Genomic DNA, 24,253 nt, shown 5'->3' on the forward strand with positions numbered 1-24,253 from the left:
AGATGCCAAAAAATGAGATATACACATTGTCTAGAGCAATTAAGTTAAAAATTCATAACAAAAAATTCTTCATATTTGGAAATTTAAAAAATACACTTTAAACTCATGGGTCAAATCAGAAAACAGAAAATCAGAAAATACTGACAATTACATGATAATAAAATGACTACTTATCAATATCCAGTAAAGATGAAGATGCACATGCGTTACCTATACCACAGTCACGTCATTTGTAGGATGTGCCTGAGAGGAACTCAACACACACGTACAAGGAGCTTAATTATATACTGTTTGTAATAGTAAAAAGTCAGATACAACCTAAAGGTCTATATATAGTAAAAATATCTTCAAATAATGGAATAATGTACATAGTGAGAACTATTGCCATATACATCAACATGAATCTCAAAATGTTGACCAAAAAAAACAAGTCACTAAATAACATAGTAAGACTGTACTTATATAAACCTTAAAACTGGGTAAAACTCACTATATTGTTTAGGAATATGTATGTTCAAACTATTAAAAATATTAACACACTTCAGGATACTGGTTACCTCTTAGGTTGAGGGAGGGGGATGAAAAGGTGAGAGGTACACAGGAATATTCAAAATTATAGGTAATGTCCACTGACAGAATGGACTGAAACAGTATATTCAAGCATATAATGCAATGCTCAGTGGCAGTTAGAATGAATGAAACTACAAATGCAACTGAAAAATCTCAAACACAATGCAGAGAGAGAGAAGCTATAGAAGGATACATATAGCATAATACCTATATTAAAATTTAAAATATGTAAAAATACCATATATTGTTTATGGATACATAATTACTACATAAAAACATGAATGGAAATGATACACCAAATTCAGAATAGTGGTTATTGGGAAGAGAGGGGGAGGAAAAGGGGTCTTCAAATCTATCTGCAATTTTGTATTTAAAGCTGGTGGTGGGTTAAATTATTATGCGTTGTCTGTATGTTTCATTTAAAAAACCCAACGGTAGTCTGTGAAGTAGATTATATTTTACTATATCAATTCAGAGAATTCCACACTGCCTTATCTTTCGAACCACCGAGAAGCTGCTGCCATTATGCTCTGTCACCCCACTACTTTTACAAAGAACCACTACTTTGATCTACCATGTGGCCCGGCACTAAACTAAATGTTTTAGGTGTGCAACTGATTTACGTGACTCCCACTGACGACCCTAACCAGGGAGGTATAATTAACACCACTTTACTGATGAGGAAACCGAGGCTCAGAAAGTTTAGGTATTTGTTCCAAGTTAACAGCTAGTAAGTAGCAGGATGACGATTTAAATACAGGCCTATGTGACACCAAACCATGGTCTTCAGTCACAGCCACAGGACGAAGGAATAGTGAGCACCGGACGGGCCAAGGAGAAGGCCCCATGTCCAGCGTCCACCCACTCGTGGCACCAAAGGTGAGGGAAGTGGAAGAATCACTACCCAGCTGGGCTCATCGGTGACCTAAAGCCTCTAAGGCTTCTTTCTGTGTGTTTATTTCTTAGCTACGTTCTTATTCTTCAGTGTTTTGACATTTTTAAATGGCTTATTATCTCAATGTTCTTTGTACATACAGCACTTCAGAGAAAAAGGTATTATATAAATGGAATAGAAATACTGCAATAATGGTGCTTCTTTCTGATGTCATGCCATCTCATTTGCTCTCCTATGTCAATAATCATTGTGTCCCTCCTGTAACTATCTCTCTGCCATTTAATTGGAAATGTTATAAGGCCCTAAAAGAACCGAAACCGAATCATCACTGCACCATCTAGCACAATCCCCAGTCCTGGAGACAGACACACACAGATGCACTCACTCAGGCCCAATAACCCTTTCAGGTCAATGGTGTTTTTGTTTAAAGATACTGATTGTTACCAGGTCCCCCCACAGTCTCCAGTCCACGCCTGTCATGCTCCTTGACGCTCAGGCACTTTGCTTTAAGTTTTCTTGTGTGACCTGTGGTTGAACAAGACCTTTTAACCCATCCTTCCACTAGGCCTTTTTGGCACCTCCACAGGGTGACGGTGTTTCATTCCAAACCAAACTGGCTGCACGCAAGAGATCTAGTAGAAGCTCAATACATTCTCAGCTTTTATTCTATAAAGAACCCAAGAATCTCAGAATTTTACAACCAGAATTAATTTTAAAGATCCATCTCAATCCTCTCATCTTACAGAAAAAGAAAAGCAAGAGCCAAGAAAGTCAATGCTAAGTCACCAGAAATTCAGAGTTAATCCTAAGAGTTTTCTAACTACAAAGTTAACAGCTTATACAGTAGAAAGAGCTTTAGCATCGAATGTGGATTCAAACCCTGACTTCACTTTTTACTGGGGATACGGCTAAAAGCAAACTGTTTAACCTTCTGGGGCCTCATCTAGAAAATGAAGGGAGAGAGTTATTTCTACCTCTCAGAATAATGTGGATTAAATAAGATAATGTACTAGTATCTAGCACATGGGTACTCAACAAATGTCATTAAAAATAAAAGGTATTCTCCTAAAGACAGGGCACTGAGTTATCTCTTCCATTTAGCCCTGATGTCTGCATCACAGTTCTTACTCTTGTTCTTTTCTTCATGAATCATTCAGCATCCAATTTCTGACAAAATAAACTAAACAAAACAGAAAAAATTCCAGAAGTCTACTTCAAGAACGAAGGGGAGCAGATCTGTATCACATGTAAAAAGTCAACAACATAGAGAAAATAAACCTCTTATGTTTAAATTACAAAAAAAAAAAAAAAAGTCAACCACAGAACAGGCAGAGGCAGCCCGTGATCATACCACCCTGGAAACATGCAGGGAAGGTGCAGAGTCACTTCATTTGACCCAGACACAGAAAAGACTTGTTCATTTGTTTTAAACCTTTCGTATAAATGGGAAAACTAGAAATCGCTAAGCTTATCCATCTCTGTGAGGAAAAGTTAGGAATCATTATTTATTTCCGTAAATTGCTAAGAGTTAATGGTATATCCAAAGGTGTAAACTTGGTCTTGAATAAAGCTGTGAGTCTGAGACAGGTTTGTGTGAATAAAGCTTTTTCAAATTACTAAACTATTATTTGTAAAACTTGAGTAAAAACCTTTGCATTTTAATGGGATTGCTGTTCAAAAGTGAACAGAAGCCAAGATTTTGGCAGATTACCTTATTATCAACTAAGGGGGGGAAAATAATTTCTCAACAAAGGTACACTTGTCCTGAAATATCCAGAAATGGGATGTTTCCTCAAGACAGAGAAACTGACCTAATGGTACCTACCAGCTGAGCCAAAATGGCCAGTGAAGTCCCTGGGGCCGGTTGCCCACATACTCACTAGACATATTTTTCTCCATTGTCTTCAGATAGATTTTTCTCACAGGTCAATTTTCTTACTACAAAGTGTACCTCAAAAAACTGGGAGCACCAAAAAAGCACCTCACCCTGCTCTGCTGACCAGCCCATTCACCAGGGCAGTGTCACTGGGACCAGACCGTATCTAGTCATCACTCCAAACTCACCTCTGATACGTATATACAGCCCCAGCTGTTCATCTCTCAGAGCTACTGCACAGATTTGGCAAGACGCTCAGCTACCCCATTTCCAGATCACGACAACAACTATGTTTTGTTTTGTTTTTCAAATGATTTCTTCAAGGCAGAGAATACACAAAAGTAATTTGGAAAGGACTGCGCTATATTCTTTCTTTGAAAACAAATTCTCTTTTTAAAAATCCTCTCCGGTAATCTAGTTTTTGCTCTTAGGAATGTACCATGTATATTTTTTTCTTTGTCACGTACAGATCTGTGTGATCACTGATGGGTTCATAGTACGTCCACTGATAATACAGCAATTAAGCCAATTCACTATTGTTACACATTTGCAGTTACCAATTTTTCACTATTATAAGCAAGATTTCATCAAACATCCTCAGGTGATAATGCCAGAAGTAGATCAACTGGGTAAGAGACGATGCACATTTTTAAAGCACTGGGTACATATTGTCAAACTCTCTTGGCACAACACCCTGTGACTGCCCACAGCGCAAGACTTCCGACGGCATGTAAGAATCATGTCTTCACTTGGCAGTCTCCCACCTCGTACAGGCCCAGGACAAAGCAGTGCTCAATAAATGTTAACTGAGTAAGTGGCAAAATGACTTTCTGTAGAAAACTTACTTACCACTGATTACACTTAACATTATTACCCAATTGTTGTGTGCATTTAAGGGCACTGCCAGCATCTTCTGGGTTTGCATTTCTAAAAGATGAAGCGCTTAGTACCTGTGAATTTCTACTTCATAATCAGTAAGTAGAGAAATTCAACTGCTTTTGTTCTAACTCACTCATTAAGTCTGTCTGGCCACTTACAAGGCTTCTGTATCATTATTAGAGACACTAAAGCTGGGTATAAAGAAAATCAAATTGGAGGGGAAAGCAGAACTAAGAGTTAAGTGTCTACTATGAACAACGCCCTCTGTCAGAGGCTTTCCGTTCATTCTCTCATTTAATCCTCAAAATAAACGGGACCTATGTCATCCCCATATTTCAGCCGAGGACTGTGAGGCATGGCAAGGTGGGGCAACCTGCCTCCTCCCGGCCGGCGCTGGAGTTAGGGTTTGAGACGTAGGTTTACGTCACCTAATGCCTGCACTATTCTACTGCAGCAGGCGGCACTGAAGCAACCTCCGCCCAGCTTGACAAAACGCGATAGCTTGCCATGGAAAGGAGTTCCTTTTCCACTTCCCACATTTCCATTCCCAGTCTCCAAACCCCATCGGACGCTGTATCACAGATTATAACTCCATGCTCCCACTGGAAGCTTTACTTTGGTGTTTGACACCATAAAATGCTTCGTTTCAAATACCCAATTAAAGAAAAATGGATATGTTGCAAATAAAAATTCAATTCTGGTATCTCGTTTGGTTCACGCAAGGCACTGTATAAAGGCTTCCTCTATCAGAACAGTGTTTTCTCCTCTTCTCATCCCTTCTCTCAACTTATGTCTATAACAGGCTACAGCCTCCATTCAGAAGGACATTTCCAGGTTTTTTAAAGATGCACGTTCCCATCCTCATCCCAATCACAAACCTTAGATATCACATTTTTAAAAATTACAATAGGGTGGTCAGATGGCTCAGCTGGTTAGAGGTGCTCACAACACCAAGGTCACCGATTTGCGTCCCACGTGGGCCAATGTGAGCTGCACCTTCCACAACCAAATTGAAAACAACCACTTGACTTGGAGCTGAGCTGCCCCCCCCCCCCCCCCCCGTCAACTAGATGGAAGAACCACCCCCCGTCAACTAGATGGAAGAACAACGACTTGACATGGAGCTGATGGGTCCTAGAAAAACACACTGTTCCCCAATATAAATCAATCAATCAATCAATCAATCAATCAATCAATGAAAAAACTACAAAACCATTAGCAGTAGCCAGCCAATTCATAAACCAGAGTTTTAGCCTTCTAATTAAAATCCTAATAAAATTCTAGTTGCTGGATGTTAACCTGTGTTAACAGCCTCAGCAAAAACAAACTAGTTTAAACAAAAATTACCAAGAACCAAAAGATTGGTTACCATTAACACCTTAAAAGGCACTCATCTTGGATCCTAGCTAATGGAGAAAACTGTGATCTACTCAACGTGGCTGGGGTCATTTAAACTTCCTTTTATAAGCAATCTCTTCTAATTTCTTTAAAAAACAAAAACGAAAACCTTTACCCTACCTGATTTTCACCTGCGCTCTCATGATTCCTTCTCTTTAAAAAAAAAAAAAGAGGACTGTCTTCACTGATCTCAGACTAAACAGACTTTCAGATGAGTTTCATATATACATGTTACACACACCATATATACCGGGGTGCCAAAAAAAATGTATACAGATGGGCACTTTGGGCAACGTTGCTCAAGCGGTAGTTGCCATCATCAGAAGTGTCTGGACGCTGATGGGAACCACTCTGAGCACCTCTTGTAACTGCAGACGTCAAATGTGACTTGCATTCATCTTTTGTTATTGGTATATATTGAGTATTACAACTAATACAGCGTGTTTCCTTTCTTAAAATGTGTATAGATTTTTTGGAACCCTGTGTGTGTGTATCCTATTGATGACAAATGACTCCTGTCCTATGCCCCCCGTTTATGCCCATACACCTGTCCACTTTGAGGTATAGCTCAGAAGTTAAAATAGACGTTGCCTTCTGCCCTCCTCCCCATGTCAGGGGACTGCACCAACGTTCTCCCAGAAACCTGGGACTCACCACACTCCACACTCTCCCTCCCTTAATTCTACATCTCAAAATTACCACGTCTCGTCCCCTACAACTCCGAAGTATTTCTTGAATCCTCCACTTCTCCACTACCCTCTAAGTCAACATCACTTGCCAGGTTCCTTCAATAGGATCCTAACTGATTTCTTTACATCCTACTCTCTTTACATCACTCTAATCCATTCTCCACAAGGTAATCAAAGTGACACTGTAAACAAGACAAATTCTGATAAAGTCATTTTCTTCCCTAAACCCTTGAATGGCCTCCCATTGCCTTTATAATCAGATCCAAAATCTTAAACATGGTTAAAAGTTAGAAGTCTCTCCAAGAACTGGTGTCTGGCTATCTCTTCCATCTCATCTTAAGCCACTGCTCCCCCTGCTCCAGCCATTCTGGGGTCCTTTTGGTTTTTCAAACACTCCACACTCTTGTTCTCAACCTGGAGTATTTTGATCGTGGCACGTGGAGATTACTTTTCTTTATTCTGCTATTCATGTTGGTAATTTCTACTCATCTTTGAACCTTCACATAAACACTATTTCCTCAGTGAGGCCCTTGAGATTATTCACAGAAGGCACTTAAATATTTGTTGGACGGATGAATAAATGTCTTATTCACTATATGCTCCAGCCCCTAAGCAAAATGCCCTCCACAGAATACACAATACAGATTTGTTGAATTTAACTTATTTGATACTGCTGAAAATATTAGTTCTCTCGGACATTAATGGACTTCAAATTGCTATAAAATTTATAGGAATCAAGAATATTTCTACATACAGTAGAAATATTAAGCACCCTTGTCAATAAACAGATGTTTGACCTTTTACAAACTATCCCTGCACAAAATTTTCTTCCTTATGACTCACCACAGGTCACTGGTTCTGACAGGACTTGAGAGCCAAGACCCCTCAATTCCTGGTTGCTTAGATTCAGACCACAAAGCTGCAACTTCTACTTAAGAATAGAAATAACATTAGATTGGCTCCCAAAAGCACATGTTCAAATGCTTCTTGCAAAATAGTCAACAAGAGAATGAATATATGAAGCTTACAAATAAAACTCTTATCAGTAATTAAGCTTATTTTATAATATGGTTTATCACTGAAATTATACGGCCCCTAGATTCTTTACACCTGTACAGCCTGCTGCTCAGAAGTGTGAACTAGCAAAAAAAGTTATTTGCAGGAAGGCTTGTTTCTTATACAGCACTTATTGTGCAGACTATACAGTTTTCCCAGGAATAATGTCTCACATTCATTTACAGGGCATAAATTAACATGTTAACATTACAGCAAATGTCTAAAAATCCATTAGTACAACAATAACACGCACAGGAGACCCATTTACCTCATTTCAGTCCAGCCACAAAATGTGTCATTTTTTTTAAAAAAAATTGAAAAACACAGGGAGAAGTTTTCTGAATGTTGTGACATTAAATCTAGTTTCAATAAAAGGAGCATTTGATGATGTGTGTGCATATATACACAACCCACACATATGGCTCAACCACCAAAATTACCAATAGGGCTTGGCATATTGTGGAAATATTAGGCAAAACTGACAAAATTAAATAGGCAAATTAGAAACTAAAAACAAAACAAAAACCGCTGACCTATATGTTTACAGCTGATCCGTGGTACCATTTAAAGACGTCCCCTCAAGCCATTAGTGCTTACTGACATTCACGAATCATTCGAATGGCACAGATGTAACACAGACCTAACTGCTGGAGAGGCTGGAGCCTGGACCACAGAATAGAGAATTAGCAAAGCATTTGGGAATGAATTAGAAAAAGTCAGGTTACCCCCCTTTTTGCAGATCCCTGATTGTTGTTATACCTGTATCCACAGTCTTCATGCTACCAGCCCTTCATTTTACTGTGCAGAAGTGATAGGAGAAAAGACAGAACAAAAACACCAACCTGGAGTATTACTGTATTTGTTATGGTGACCGGTGATCTGTGATCAGTGATCTCTGATGTTACAATTATAATTGTTTTGGGGGCTCCAAGAACTGCACCTGTATAAGACGGTGAACTTAATCGGTAACTGTTGTGTGTATTCTGACTGTTTCATCGACCGGCCACTCCCCCCTCTCTCTCCCTCTCCTCGGGCCTCCTTACTCTCTGAGACAAAACAATATTGAAATCAGGCCACTTAATAAACCTACAATGGCCTCTAAGTGTTTAAGTGAAAGTCCACGTCTTTCACTTTAAATCAAAAGCTAGAAATGATTAAGCTTACTGAGGGAGGCATGTCAAAAGCCGAGACAGGTGGAAAACTAGGCCTCTTACACCAAAGCGTGAGCCTCGCTGTGAAAGCAGAGGAAAAGTTCTTGAAGGAAACTAAAAGTGCCACCCCCGGGAATGATAAGAAAGCAAAACGGCCTTCTTGCTGACGTGGAGGTTTTCCAGCCACGACATTCCAATTAAGCCAAAGCCCAATCCAGAGCAAGGCCCTAACTCTCTTCAATTCTGTGAAGCCTGAGAGAGGTGAGGAAGGTGCAGAAGAAAAGTATGAACCTAGCAGAGGGTGGTTCATGAGGTTTAAGGAAAGAGGTTGTCTTCTTAACCTAAAACTGCAAAGTGCAGATGGAGAAGCTGCAGCAAGTTATCCAGAAGACCTAATTAAAATAACTAATGAAGTTTGCTACACTGAACAACAGATTTTCAGTGCAGACAAAACAGCCTTATAGTGGAAGAAGATGCCATTTAGGACCTTCATAGCTGGAGAGGAGAAGTCAATGCCTGGCCTCAAAGTTTCAAGGGACAGTCTGACTCTCTTGTTAGGGGCTAATGCAGCTGGTGGCTTTAAGTTGAAGCCAATGCTCATTTACCATCTGCAAATCCCAGGGCCCTTAAGAATTACATTAAATTTACTCTATAAAGCCTATGCTCTATAAATGGAACAAAAAGTCTGGATGACAGCACCTGTGTTTACACAATGGTTTACAGAATGTTTTAAGCCCATTACTAAGAAATACTGCCCGGAAAAAAAAGATTCCTTTCAAAGTACTGCTGCTCACTGACAACGCGTCTGGTCACCCCAGAGCTCCGACGGAGAAGCACAAGATGAACGTGGTTTTCATGCTGCTGACACAGCATCCATTCTGTAGCCATGATCAAGGAGTAATTCTGACTTGCAAGTCTTATTTAAGAAATACATTTCATGGCACACAGACTGAAAGTAAAGGGATTTAAAAAAAGATATATCATGAAAATGGAAACAAACAAAAAGCTGAGGTAGCAGTACTTATATCAGACAAAATAGACTTTAAAACAAAGGCTATAACAGAGACAAGGAAGGACCCAGTAATCCCACTTCTGGGTTTTTATCTGAAGAAACCCAAAACACTACTTCAAGGGGACGTGCTCATCCATATGTTCATTGTTTACAATGGCCGAGATGTGGAGGCAGCCTGGGTGTCCATCATTGGATGAATGGATAAAGAGGAGGTGGTACATATATACAATGGAATATTGCTCAGCCATGGAAGGGAATGGGTTCTTGTCATCTGTGGCATGGATGGAGCTGGAGGGTGTTGTGCTGAGTGGAGTATGTCAGACAGACAGACACAATGCGATTTTGCTTATATGTGGACTCTTAATGACAAAATAAACAGAAACAAACTTAGATACAGAGAACATTTTGATGGTTGCCAGACGCTGGGGGGTTGGGGTGACTGAAAAAGGGGAAGGAATTAAGAAGTACAAATTGGTTGTTACACAGTATGGGATTTAGGGTATAGCATAAAGAATATAGTCAATAATATTGTAACAACTATGTATGATATCAGATGGGTACTAGATTTATCGGGGTGACAGATGAGAGGGGGTTGGGGGCAGGGTGAAAAAGGTGAAGGGATTAAGAAATAGAAATTGGTAGAAAAATAGTCATGGGGATGTAAAGTATAGCATAGGGAATATAATCAAGAATATAGTTATAACTGTGTATAGCTACAGGTGGGTACTAGACTAGTCAGGGCGCTCACTTCTTAAATTATATTAATGTCTAACAACTGTGCTGTACACCTAAAAGTAATATAAAATAATACTGAATGTCAAAATAAAGTGTAAAATTTTTTCAAAGAAAAAACAAACATTTCGTAAGGCTATAGCTGCTAGCTACCCTGTTTCCCCAAAAATAAGACCTAGCCGGACAATCAGTTCTAATGCTTCTTTTGGAGCAAAAATTAATATAAAACCTGGTCTTATTTTATTATAATATCAGATTGGGTCTTATCTGACATAATATAATACTGGGTCTTATATTAATTCTTGCTCCAAAAGACACATTAGAGCTGACTGTCCGACTAGGTCTTATTTTCGGGGAAACACGGTAGATAATGATTCCTCTGATGGCTCTGGACCAAACAAATGAAAAACCTTCTGGAAAGGAGTCACCAGTCTAGATGCCATTAAGACCATTCACGATTCATGGGAAGAACTCCAAATATCAACAATTACAGGAGGAAGAATTTGACCCCTGCCCTCATGGATGGATGACTTTGACAGGCTCCAGATTTCAGTGGAGGGGAGAAAGAAGGACGGTCCTGCAAGTAGGGGAACGAGTTTCTCCAGGGCCCCCCAGCAGTGAGCCACTTTTGCTCACGTTTGGTATCTCCCAGATGGGCAAATGCAGCACCCTGGCAAACTTGCTGCTGCGGCATCAGGTTTATGACGGTGCATAAACCTCTGACTGCGGTGATGATGCCATAACAAACGCACGGCACACTGCAGTCTGGAAACAAACAGGAACATGAGAAGTACACTCCTCACATACTGCTTACCTAGGTGGATTTGAACAAATAACAGCTGCTCAACTTCACCAGGAGGATCCAGTGGCAACTGTCAAACTAGCTATTTATGGCATGCTACCACAAAACCTTCATAGAACTATGAGGCGGAGGTTGCATCCTTCTCCAGATTTTCCCCAGATAAGGACATACCAGAAAATAGTCATAAGAATTTAGTGGAAGAGTTTCCCCAACCATGAAAAGGACCGAGATGTCTAGATGCGTAGACATAAGAAGAAAGAGAGGCTTTCCTAAGAGTGTGGTCTCCACCCTAAGATTACTGTCTATAGAAGAATGAAAATTGCAGAAAATAACAATGAGGTGATTGAAACTTCTTCCAGATAAATTTCTCCTAACCTATACGGTCAAGTGAGACAACTGCTGCATCCTGACAAGAAATTTGTTGTGCGTGCTGAAAATTTGTACAAAAAGGTCAGGAAGGGATCTTCCTTCAACAGGGAATTGCAATAAAATACATTATTTTATAGAATTGCTTTATCATGTATCTGATTTGAATGTTATAAATGGCGATAAAAATAAAACTGCTTACTTGGTTAACTAAAAAAAAAGACAAAAGACTTCAGTGGAGGAAGTATTAATAACTGCAGATGTGGTGGAAATAGCAGAGAATTAGAATCCTAAGGGAGAGAAAATACACTTAAGAGTATTTGTGGGGAAAAATCCACGTATCAGAAGTGGAGCCTGCAGATGCGACTGCTCTGTGGCAATCATCGCTTGATAGAACTTTAAAGGATGACTAGTTGCTGCTTATGGATGAGCAAAGAAAGTGGTTTCTTGAGATGGAATGTCCTCCTGGTGAAGATGCTGTGAAGGTTATTGAAATGACAACAAAGGATTTAGAATATTACATAACTTAGTTGATAAAACAGCAGCAGGGCTTGAGAGGATTGACTCCAATTCTGAAAGTTCTACTATGGGTAAAATGCTATCAAAAGCATTTAATAAAGAGAAATGATTCGTGAAAGGAGGAGTCCATCACTGCGGCAAGCTTCCCTGTTGCCACAGCCACTCCACCCTTTAGCAACCGCCACCTGAAGGTCAGCAGCCGTCAGTATCACGGCAGGACCCTCTGGCCACCAAATGATTATGACTCACCGAAGGCTGAGATGATGGTTAGCATGTTTTACCAATTCAAGTATTTTTTAATTAAGGTATGTACAGTTTTTAAAGACAATGCTACTATACACTTAATAGACTACAGTATAGTGTAAACATAACTTTTATATGCACTGGGAAACCAAAAAACCTGTGTGACTCACTTTATTAAAATACTTGCTGTATAGCAGTGGTCTGGAACCAAACCCGCAATAACTCCGAGGTGCGCCTGCAAAATTTCTGGGCTAACCTTAGGAAACTAACACGTGTGCACACAGGCCCATTTTTTCCCTCAGAAAACAAAACAGATACTATATTCTGAAAGGTATCACAGATGAAAAGGGCCTAAAAAATATCAGATTGGGTTTGAAAGACGTCAGGTCTCTAACATATAGTCATGACTGGTGACTTTATAATACAGTGGACCCTTGAACGACACAAGTTTGAACTGCGCAAGTACACTTACACGTGGATTTTTTTCCTACAAATACTCTAAGTGTATTTTCTCTCCCTTATGATTTTCTTAGTAACATTTTCTTTTCTCTAACTTTATTGTAAGAATATAGTACATAATACATACAACATACAAAATACATGTTAATAGACGTTATCAGTAAGGCTTCTGGCAAACAGCAGGCTACCGTATTAGTAAAGTTTTTGGTAAGTCAAGTTATACACAGATTTTCAACTGTACAGGGGGCTGATGGTCTTAACCCCTTCGTTGTTCAAGGGTCAACTGTACTAGATCAGTACAATAGTCCTAACTCTGGTTTTCTCAGCTGCTGGCAAATAACAAGCTGTGGGCTTGGCAAATAACCTGAACTTTCTACCAGGCTGCATTCAATTCTATTATTGCTGTACGAAAATCTCGGTATATGCATTGCAACAAAACTATATTAGGCTAATACTGGTTTACTGAAAATAAAGTCTTATCAGAAAAAAAACTGTGATTTCCAGCCAACTAAAAACCCTGTTTTTATAAAATACAAGATATTCTGACTCTAACTAGAAATTTTATTTTCAAATTAATAAGGCCATGCTATGTTTATTTGATTTCTCTTTTAATGATTGCAACTCAGGCTCACTCCTGATTCTGAAAGGGACAAAGGCTACTTACTAAGTGAATGCACTGAAATATTTATAGCTCCCTATCAAACAGAAAAAACAAAATTACTAGAAAGTCCTTCTTAGGAACCAACTGCCTTGTACTAACTAAATAGTCCAATCTGATTTTGTCTAAAATTCATTTAAGACATGTAAAATATGTATATCTAACTCATTTAAAATATAGTTTTCATTTAGGAGTATGCTTTTTATTTCAATTGCAAGCTTGGTTAAATGTGTTTTGAATGGGAAGAGGAAGTTATCCATTCTAAAATTACACCGAATGGCATGTGATATAGGCAAATCCCTCCTTAATTTGTATTAGTACTAAGCAAATGCAGTGATGATGTTCTATGTAGATACAACTCTAAAGTCCCTCACTCTTATTCTAGGTTGCCCAACAAGAGGACTTGTCAATCAAATCCTTTATAACTTCTAATTTAGGCAATTAACTGGGTTTAGGTCCTGCATTAGTCTGAGAGACTTTGTTTATCATTAATTCTGACCAATGAGAAAAAGGAAAATGAGATTTACTTCAACTACCACCCGGGTACCCATTTTTCATAGATAATGCTCTTGGCTTCTAACGAGGGAAGCTATAAGAGCCACGGAAAACACACTTTTTGAAGGGCTGTTCACTACTCTTCTCCTTATCCACTGTAGAGCTCACAGGATGTTGACTTTTGAATTGTTTGCATTTCCATTTTTGCTCTGACTCCTAAGAAGCTGAGATCTCTGATTTTAACAGTTACACAGATGTTTATGGCACAAGTTTGTGTTCAAATTCCTCGTCTTCATCTTATTAATCGATCTGAATTTTCCCTCTGTCCTGATTTCTTCAGTTAAAAAACAAAGGCTTATCGCACTCTATCTCACTGTTTTACCAAACTACCATTTTTTGGAAAGAAGTGGTGATAATTAAATAAAAATAAATACCATAATCTCATTTTTATGTGGGGATTTCATAAAGATAAACATTTGTAAATAACATATATTTATGTCTGTATCTATATTTAAATGAAAGCTACCTAGAAACCAAACGGGAGAAAAATTACTAGAAAATATATGAGTATATCAAATTCAGAATAAAATTCTACATGAACTACATTAGAATTTCTGTATGAGGAAATCAGTTGCAGATTCTTTTTTTCTCATTTTATCCTTCAGGGCAAAAAATGCATGTCGAAGAAATATCCACTAAATAGAACCAAACAGGTTTTAGGGCAAGACATGCCATGTCTAAATAATAGATCTAAAAATTGAGAAGCTGAAAAGTAATAAACAAAACGACCAGAGAATGCTTAGGAGGTGAGGTACGACACTGCCAAAGCAGCACAACCACTTCCCTTGCAGTTCACACTTCAATTGTCTCAGCACAGATCATATAAACCTAAAAAGATCTGCCCTGAAAAGAAAGAGTAATTACTCTGCATCTTCAAATGTACTGTATCAAGAGCAAAAACATCTCAATACAACCAGCCCCAAAGCTCCCATTTATGTAAGTGATTTACCATTTCACTTGGTTCCATGTGTGAGTAACGCTGCAGTGCAGACTCAGGGAGAAGGCTAGCATGTCAAGGAGGGCTGCAGCACGTTCCCAATTTCCGTTAATACTGTGTTTAGCAATTTGATTGATGTTAAATTCCATTCATCTTTTTTTCTAAAAACTAAAACTGAGAATGACAAGGAAAATCACATTGTCTTCAGCCAAGTTCTTGCTGAGGCACTGCCTACGCAAGAGTGAACTGTGGCTCTAGCATTCAGGCGCTCAAATTCTTCAAGATGACGAAAAGGCAAACTTTTGTTTCAATTTTATAAATATTACAGTTACCACCTTATTTGCATACCTAACAATGTTTTCAAACAAACAAAAAACACCTTTTTTAAAAAGAGCACTTAATGACTAACCTTATTTTTAACCAAATTAAAATCCAGCATCGTTTTAAATCAATCTTTTCCACTAACCATTTAGTCATGGCCAGAAATTAAAAAAAAAAAAAAAGCACCATAAGTAGTAATTAGCATGTTGCTATGGATGCACAAAAAGAGAAAACGGTGCAGAAGGTCAGTTTAAAGGAGGAAAAAGAGCAAAACTGGCTTATACTAGCAGGGATTGCAAGTGGAGGGACAGATTAAAAATTTGGGACTAGATCTTTACTGGACTGGCTGTTGAATTGACTACAACTATCTATATAAGAGAAGCTGTTCATTGTAACTACTCCCATGCCAGACCTTGTTCCAAAGTTTGTAGTTTTTACATTGTCATTTAAAAAATAATTTCATAAAGTACACTCATAAAATTTTGGAACTGAAGAGCTTTCAGAAATAATCTACTACAAGGTTTTTGAAGTAAAAACAATTTTTAAAGTACCACCAGCACTTTAAAGAAACAATGTAAAAAAATATCAGAGTGCACTGAAGATAGCAAGGTTAAATTTTGTTTTCTAAAACTTGACTTCGTTATATGTATTATGCACATACATATGTGTATGTTGGATCATAATGCAAAATGTATTTCTTATTGTAGGATGTAGTAAAAAAAAGTTACAATACCAATGATGTAATACATCTTCATTTTATATATGAAGAAACTGAGGTACAGAGAAGAAAAGAAATCAACTTGTTCTGGGCCATCTTAATCACTGTACTAAGAGCTCAAATGAGCAACACAAAAATGTCTGACTCTATAAGGGAAATGCACCCCATGAAGGATATTAATCCGTAACTTTCCCAAGTAGGGTTTTGTACTTAATATAAATTATATACTGCTAATCATCTGTTCTTTAAAAAACACCCTAAATGCCTCATTTAGCCATTCAGATAGTTGTGAACTGTTAGTCCTGAATGGCACCGAAAGAAAGACAATCCCATCTTTATCTCTGTCTCCCTCTTTTGCAGATGTTTCTTGTGGCTGAAATCCGGTAATCACAAAAATGGCCTTATGCTTCTTAAAAAGCAGCTCAAGAAACAGATCAAAAATTTAAATGAGCATAGTTTCCACCCTCCTCACACTGGCCACAGGTGAGGATACCACCTTTGTATCACATGCTCCGGATATGATGGCGATGAGGACACAACTTCACTTTTCTGGTATTTCTCTCAACACTACATGACTTGAATCTAATCATGAGTAAACATCTGAAAAACACAAATTGAGGGGCCTTCTACAAAATAATTGACTTGAATTCCTCACCAACGTCAAGGTCAAGAAGAACAAACAAAAGAATTCCAAACTAAAAGAGATGGAAGAGACATGACAACTAAATCCAACGATTAGACTGATCCAGGAGAAAAAATAGCTATAAAGGATATTACTGAGACAACTGATGAAATTCTATGGATCAAGTAATAAAATGGTATCAATACCGTGTTACCACGAAAATAAGACCAGGTCTTATATTAATTTTTGCTCCAAAAGATGCATTAGGGCTTATGTTCAGGGGATGTCATCCTCAAAAATCATGCTGCGGCTTATTTTCCGATTAGGTCTTATTTTCGGGGAAACACGGTAGTAGATTTCCTGATTTTGATCACTCTACTGCAGTGGTTAAGACAATACTCTTGTTCTTAAGAAAATACACATTGAAATATTTAAGGATAAAAAGGCACAATGACTTCAATTTTCACTCAAATGGTTCAGGAAAAGATGCGTGCGTGCATGCGTGCATACACACGCCACATGTGTGTGTATGATAAAACATACATCGAATGATAAAACAAATGGGATAAAACGTAAACTGCTAAATCTACGTAAAGGATATATGGGACTTCCCTGTATTATTTTTTACAGTTTTTCTTTATGTTTGAAGTTGTATCGAAAAAAAAAAGGTTTTTAAAAAAAGTGTACATGGAAAGCAGCCTAAGTGTTCAATGATGAATGAATGAACACAATATGGTATATACAGACAGTGGAATATTATTCAGCCATAAAAAGGTAGGGAATTCTGTTACATGCTACACCATGAATAAACTTTAAGGACATCATGTTATATGAAATAAGCCAGTAACAAAAAGACAGTGTAGGATTCCATTTATATGAAGCACCTAGAGAGGTCAAATTCAGAGACAGAAAGCAGGATGGTGGTTGTCAGGGGCTGAGGACACGGGATTGGAGAATTGTTTAACGAGTACAGAGTTTAAGTTTTGCAAGACGAAAAGTTCTGGAGGTTGGTTATATAACATTTAAATGTTTTTAACATTACTGAACTGTACACTTAAAATGATAAATTTTATGATATGTGAATCTTACAATTAAAAAAAATAAGCATATGAGTTTTCTTTTTATAAGATACATATACCAGAATATTCACTGCAAAATTTGTGTAACTATGTTAACCAAAATGTCCTTTAAGAGGAGATGAGGCAGATCTGTACGTACAGACACAGTGGAAAAAAAGTTTAAAATGTAGGCTTACAAAATACTACGTTTAATATACTATTTGTGTTTTAAAATTAAGTTTTTTAGTTTTTTTATTCATTTCTCCCCCAAAAGTCTAACAGAGATGTACCATAAGTTTAGGAGTTGTAATAACCAGATGGAAGAGTTAGGAAGGGGAGTATTATTTTCCTTACCTATATCATGGCTTTATTTTAACAGTAAGTATGTATTTTTAAAAATATTGAAAACCAAACACTGAGAACATGACAAATACCTGCATTCTCACCAACCAGAATTAACTAATTTAGTATCTGCTGTATTTGCATTACACGTGTGTATGTGTCTGTGCATGTGTGTGTGCGCGTGTGTAAGTGAACTTTTAAAAAAGTACTGTCAGTCAAGTCGAGGTCCGTGTACTTACACTTGTATTACCCATCCAGTGTATAGCACTGGTTTTATGATGTGCATAAATGGTACCATACTGCATGTCTCGTACTATGAGCAGCTTTTCCTCGATGTTAGTTTTTGCACATAACCACGCTAACACATATGTATCTAATTTTTCATTTTAAGTTCTACGTACTACTCCATCTTATGAATATACTACATTCCCCTCCTGACTCCTTCTGAGGCAAAATTCCCCAAATCTTTGACAAAGCTAGAATGAAAATATATACAGAAAAGGTGAGAGAGAGACAGAGAGACAGACAGACACAGGCCAGTTAGGCTCTTCCATATACATTTTGAAGCTGATTAGAGGCCATTGTAACCTTCAAGTTGTTAGGAATCACTGACATCAGATAGGCAAGCCTCTGAGATTTCATACACCTTTAGATCTTCTCATTCTTCCCAAATAACCTGTAGTCTTGTAAAACTGACCTCTGGTAAGGAAGCAAATTTTAAAAGGGATAAGACACTAACTTGTATAAACAAGACCTCACACCTTTTTTATTTTCTTAACAAAATATAAGGAAACAGAGAAAGAGACACCTGACACAGGCAGGGTTTCTCAAACTTGTGAAAACTGGGAGCACTGGTAATATAGCCTGTTCCCAGATTGAGAAACTCGGATCTAGATTTTATCTCCTAATCTTATATTAAAAACAAAACACAAGACCCAAACCTGTTCATTTTACCATCCGTGGTTTTACTTCTACCTCAAAAGCAAACACAGCCAGACCCCAATTAGCTGGAGCTTCATGCCAAGCAGATCTCGGGGTCTGATCCAACAGCTTCAAGAGATAGTGATGCCCCAGGCAGATTATACGGTAAGAGATTCGGCTCCTTTTTCGTGTGCCTTGCTTCAAACCCTTTAAAACCTTTGTATCCAGAATAACATCTAAACATGAGACTAATGAACGTTATTTGGCAAAGACAAATGACTATGAAGGTCTACTGACACTGAAAAGGTACAGGAGACAATTCTGAATCTTCTAAGTTATGTCAGAAAGACGTTCTTTCCCTCTTAAAAAAAAATGAAAGCATTGGGTGGGGGGAACATGGCTTTCGACTTTCGGCTGACTTTTCCTGTATGAACGTATTTGGAGACCCTGCCTCAGAATACTTCCTGGAGGCCTAGGATAAACCTTGCCATTTAAAAATATCCTATTGTACAATTTCTCTTGTACATTCCTTCCAAATCCAATTAAAATGGTATATTTGCTTTAGTTTTAGTTGGTAAAATTCGCTTCAAGTTCACCCATTTAGAAATATCTGGATGAAATAAAAAGTCATGAGCCCTTTCACAAAGAGCTAGTGGATCAACATGCTAAGCAGAGTCTCCTGTTTTGACTGCAAACAAGAGGCTGCGCTGCATGCATCACCTCTGCCTCCCATACAGGAGAAAGCAGGCTAGAGGACAATAAAGCTTTCTAGTTAGCAGAGCTGCTTCTACTCTTAGGGTCCTCAATGCAGCATGGCAGAGAAAAACGACAGGGTGAGATGCTAAGACCAGAGGACTCAGACCAGCTAATCAATCCTCAAAGCCCTGGAAGCCCCACTTCCCAAACGTGGGCTCCCAGGAAGGAGGAGAGTGTGGCCCCTCACTGCTTTGACTCTCTACCCTCTCCGTGCTGTGGCACGGGTACTAATGAGCTCACACCCTTCCACACAGCCTCCTCAGAGAGAAGACATACACTAAGACCATGAGAAGGAAAAGTTACTCCCTGCAAGGAAAGATTAGGCTGTGCAGTTTGGGGAAGCAATCTTTGATTCACCCGTTTTGCAGCACACATTCAGGAGTACGCTGGGTTTGTTGTCAGTTACTACACTCAGTGCACAGGCAGTCCCTTGGCAGGTCTCCAGAACAGCTGGGAGGAGACAGGAGAGCACAGCCTGTATACCCACCCCTCAGGAGAAAGACAAATGTGAGCTTTAAAGGACCCAGAGTCCTCATCCTAATTAAGGAGTATCAGCAGTGACTGGGTGACCTTGTGACCCTCCCCTCCCCAATGGAAGTGCTACTGTGCCTCCAGCTCTGGACATGGATACGTTTCCTTTATCTACATTAAAGCTCGTGTACGCACACACACCGTTCACCTACCAGACGATGCCTTTCAGTTAACTGTACTGTCAACGTCACCTAATTACCTGGGCAACCTGGGCTGTGAAAAACATTTTATCAAGAAGCTATTTATGTATTTACCTTTAAAATGGTGATGGATTAGTGATTATAATGCTTCTTAAATAAGTGCCATTACACTTTCTTGAGAACCAAAAATTTGAACCGTGACATACTCTAAATTCTTCCTAGAGACAAGTGAATACTGGGTCAGCCTAAAGGAGAATGTAAGTTATTATATTTATTTAAGGATAAATATGTTTGCTATAATTTGTGCACGAAACCAGGGCATAGAGGGGAAAAAATATCTTCAAGTCTCATTTACAATGCATTTCTGCATTATGGATATGCCTATCCTCTCTCATTAGCTGACACAGCCCAACCATGCTTATCCTAATCACAGTGGTACAGGTCATGATCTGAAAAATCTGAATGAGAATATGGCAGGAAACAGTGTTTACTGACCGCCCGGGAGGTGAATTCCACACAACTACCCTCCCAGAAATTCTGTTCTGCTGAACCCCCGACGGCTAGCTTGTGTCAGACATCAGGAAAACCGCAACGGGAGGGCTACACTCAGATAATACTAACAACATTTCTCCTCATTTCCTGATATCTTATGTTGCATGTGCTTACCATTACATTTACAACTCTTTAAGAAGTTCTAAGCTATAAATGGCCATGGCGGAGACATACACATTCTCTGTTCCCTAAAAGATCGAATAACTCAAAGAAAAGGGAAACATATATTGAGTTAGTAGGATATATGACTACTGTGTTTCCCCGAAAATAAGATCTAGCCAGACACTCAGCTCTAGTGAGTCTTTTGGAGCAAAATTAATATAAGACCCGGTCTTATATTACAGTATAATGAGACCGGGTCTTATATTAATTTTTGCTCCAAAAGATGTACTAGAGCTGATGGTCCGGCTCGGTCTTATTTCCGGGGAAACACAGTAGAGCTGAGACCTGCTTCTTAGGCAGAAACCACATTATGTTTTCCATAAGCTGTGAAGCAACTTGGTGTCTTATAAAATAAGACGAACTAAATGGAATAAGTGTTGTCTGCCCAAGTGAGAAAAGTATACATTATATAGAAAATGAATTCTGATCTCAGTTTCTGGATATCGCTTCAGACAGTTTACCTTTTAAAATACATTTGTATGTTTGCTAACGTATGTAACATGTAATAACATGTTAAAGGTGGCTCACCAACTTAGCTTCTGAAGTCTCCATTTCTACTTGGTTCCATTTTTACAATTTCTATCTACTGATATTCTCTACTTGATGCGGAGTCACTGTAATCATACCTTCCTTTAAACATATTTATAATTACATAATTTTTAAACATGTTATAATTTGGAATTTTTGTCTAAATGCAACATCTGGGTCCCCTGAAAGGCAGTTTCTATTGCCTGCTTTTTTGTCCTGTGTATGGCCACACTTTCCATTTTCTTTGCATGTCTTGCAACTTTTTGTTGAACACTGGACATTTTAGATGATATATTATATCAAGTCTGGTTACTTACTCTCCCCCTTTTTGGGGGGCTTGTTTGGTTGGATGGTTATTTGTCAAGTGGCTTAGTTGGACTAATTCTGTGAAGTCTATTTATCCTGCAGTTTGTAGCCTCTGATAACCCTTCTCAGACTTTCCCCCTTGTTTTCTGTCTATTAGCCTAGATTCCTACAGGCCACTCCTAGGGCCAGCGAAGCACTGCTTGGCCAAAGGTTGTGCTCAGGCCTCCTCAGCCTGATAGGTTTTCACCCTTGACTTCTGAAAATGTGTGTAACTTGGAGAACGCTTTCACTTTCCAAGGAGTTTATGATGATGTCCGGCCGTCAGCCAGGGATAGCAGCTCACAGGCTCTCTGGTCACCACCGAGAGGGTGCAGCCCTGGGCAGGCACACAAGCTCACGTATCACCAGGATGAATGTGGGATATGGTGTTCTTTTTAAGCTCGGCTTTCTAGGACCACCCCCCCAGAGTCAGAATAAGTTACTGTTCCCTCCTCGTTTGTTCACAGGTTGTGCTTTAAGGTGAGCTTTAAGCCCCTTGAGCCGTTTTGTGGATGAGTCTGTGTGTAGCTGGGGGAACGCTTTCAAGTCCACTCCACATCCTGCTCAAACGGCTCCTGAGTGGTACTGCGAGCGCCTGGGCACAGCCTTCCAGGTCCTGAGGTACGGCTGGGATCCCAGGGGGGCCCTTTCTCCTCACTTCTGTCCAATTTCTAGCTGGTTTACATTTTTGCTTATTGCTACTGGTATCACAGAGCTACCTTTCACTGCTTAATTGTGCCACCGTTTTTAACGCTGCCCTAGGCATGAACTCCTCTAGGCTTTGTTCCAAATACAGGCAATATTTTCACCACCACCATCCACCCACCCCACCCCCCACGGCAGAACCTCTACCACCGCACAGGTGCCGAGGGTGAGGACAGCAGTGCGTCTCCCAGAGGGTCACCCTGGTGCATCTGGGCTTGGCCCTCCCGGTACAGAACCTCTGCCTGAGTATCAAGCTGGGCCAAGGGCAGCCGGACTCCAGCACCTCTGGCCTGTTAGGCCTGAAGCAAAGGCCTTGCCCTGTGAGTGGGAGCTGGGTCACGGAAGGAAGCCCCAGTTCTCTAAGCCCCCATGTCCAGAAAAGTGCTTCTGCGATAGAGGGCTGGAGGTAGAGAAAAGATGATGGCTGCCTGTCCCTCCTACAGTGACAGAGTCCCTGGAGTTGGGGGAAGAACAAGCTCCGTATTCTCAGCTGCGCCGCCTGGAGTAGAGCTTCTATAACATGGTGCTGGGACAGGCAGTGGAAGGGAGCAGGTTGTGACTCAAATGCCGCAGGCTCTTGTTCTTACCAAGATCTAGTACCGTTTACTGAATAAGTGTTCTTCCATTTGCTGTGTGCCCTTAGGACAATTTCCAGATATTAAAAAATTTTTTTAAATAATTTTCAGTAGATAGTTGTTTCACTGGGGAGAGTGTCCACTAACCTTCTTACACAGCTATTCCAGAAATTCCCACCCTGAACTATTTCTAAAAAATTAAAACATGGATATGACATAATTTGCACCTTTCCTAGATTAGTGGTATATTTGCTCTGTTCTGAAATGACCCAACGCTGTTTATATAACAGTTTGTATTACAGGGAAAGAAAATGCAGAAATTTTTACAATAAGAATTATATTTATGAAGAACTTTCTTATACTATTAATAATTAAGCAACCAAGTTTATTGTGTCTAAATACAAATACTACTGAAAACTCAGAACATGAGGACATTATAAAATGTACCACCCTCCCACTTTTTGAGGATTATTTCTAAGGCTTTCAAAGGTAAATACAGCATCACTTAAATGCTGGACATACATGCCCAGCCATGTATCATCCTGGTTGCTTAGAAACCATGAGGCATCCCTGAAGAAGCAAAATTAGGGCAGTAGAAGGAAGAAAACCTTTGTTAAAAAGAGGTACATACAGAGAAAAATGCCTTGGCTAAAATTATATATTTTGAAAATGAGTTTACAAAGTAAACAAACATAACTGAAGGTTTAGGGTGTCACATGTGAAGATGTCTTCTTATGCAAAAGCACTTAAATTCTTACTGCTCTTGAGTTACATACCTCAACTCAGTTGTAGTTCACCAAGGAAAAAGGACAATTTTAATACATGTACAAAATTTCCATAAACCCATGCATCAAAGTGTCAAAAAAAACCACCAAGAAAGAAAAGCTGACCTATATTTATGAACTCCAAAGGTCAACATGAAATCAACTTTACACTAGTCTCAGGAGGTGTAAAAATTTAATTTCCACTCAATTCTGACTATTTAATAGCATGAATCAGATGTAAGGCAAGCGACCAACAACGCTGTACATTTAACAGGAAATTTCAAACCTGATTATATTTAAAAACGGCAGAAGAAAACCTACAAAGAACATAGTGCCTCTAATCACATATAGAAAACATTTACTTAGATTGGTTCTAGTTTACATTATCTATGAAATATCCATCACAATTCATATTT

The 24,253-nt window shown here is 39.0% G+C and overlaps 1 protein-coding gene and 1 pseudogene across 3 annotated transcripts in view; one reads left to right on the forward strand and one right to left on the reverse strand.

Moving 5' to 3' along the window:
• Window positions 1-24,253, reverse strand: part of ZFAND3 (zinc finger AN1-type containing 3) — a 296,203-nt gene that overhangs the window by 81,744 nt on the left and 190,206 nt on the right. The window lies entirely within an intron of this gene.
• LOC109459450 (large ribosomal subunit protein uL13m) lies at window positions 10,781-11,353 on the forward strand (annotated as a pseudogene).

The sequence above is a fragment of the Rhinolophus sinicus genome, linkage group LG05 (genome assembly GCF_036562045.2).
Source record: "Rhinolophus sinicus isolate RSC01 linkage group LG05, ASM3656204v1, whole genome shotgun sequence".
Taxonomy (NCBI): domain Eukaryota; kingdom Metazoa; phylum Chordata; class Mammalia; order Chiroptera; family Rhinolophidae; genus Rhinolophus; species Rhinolophus sinicus.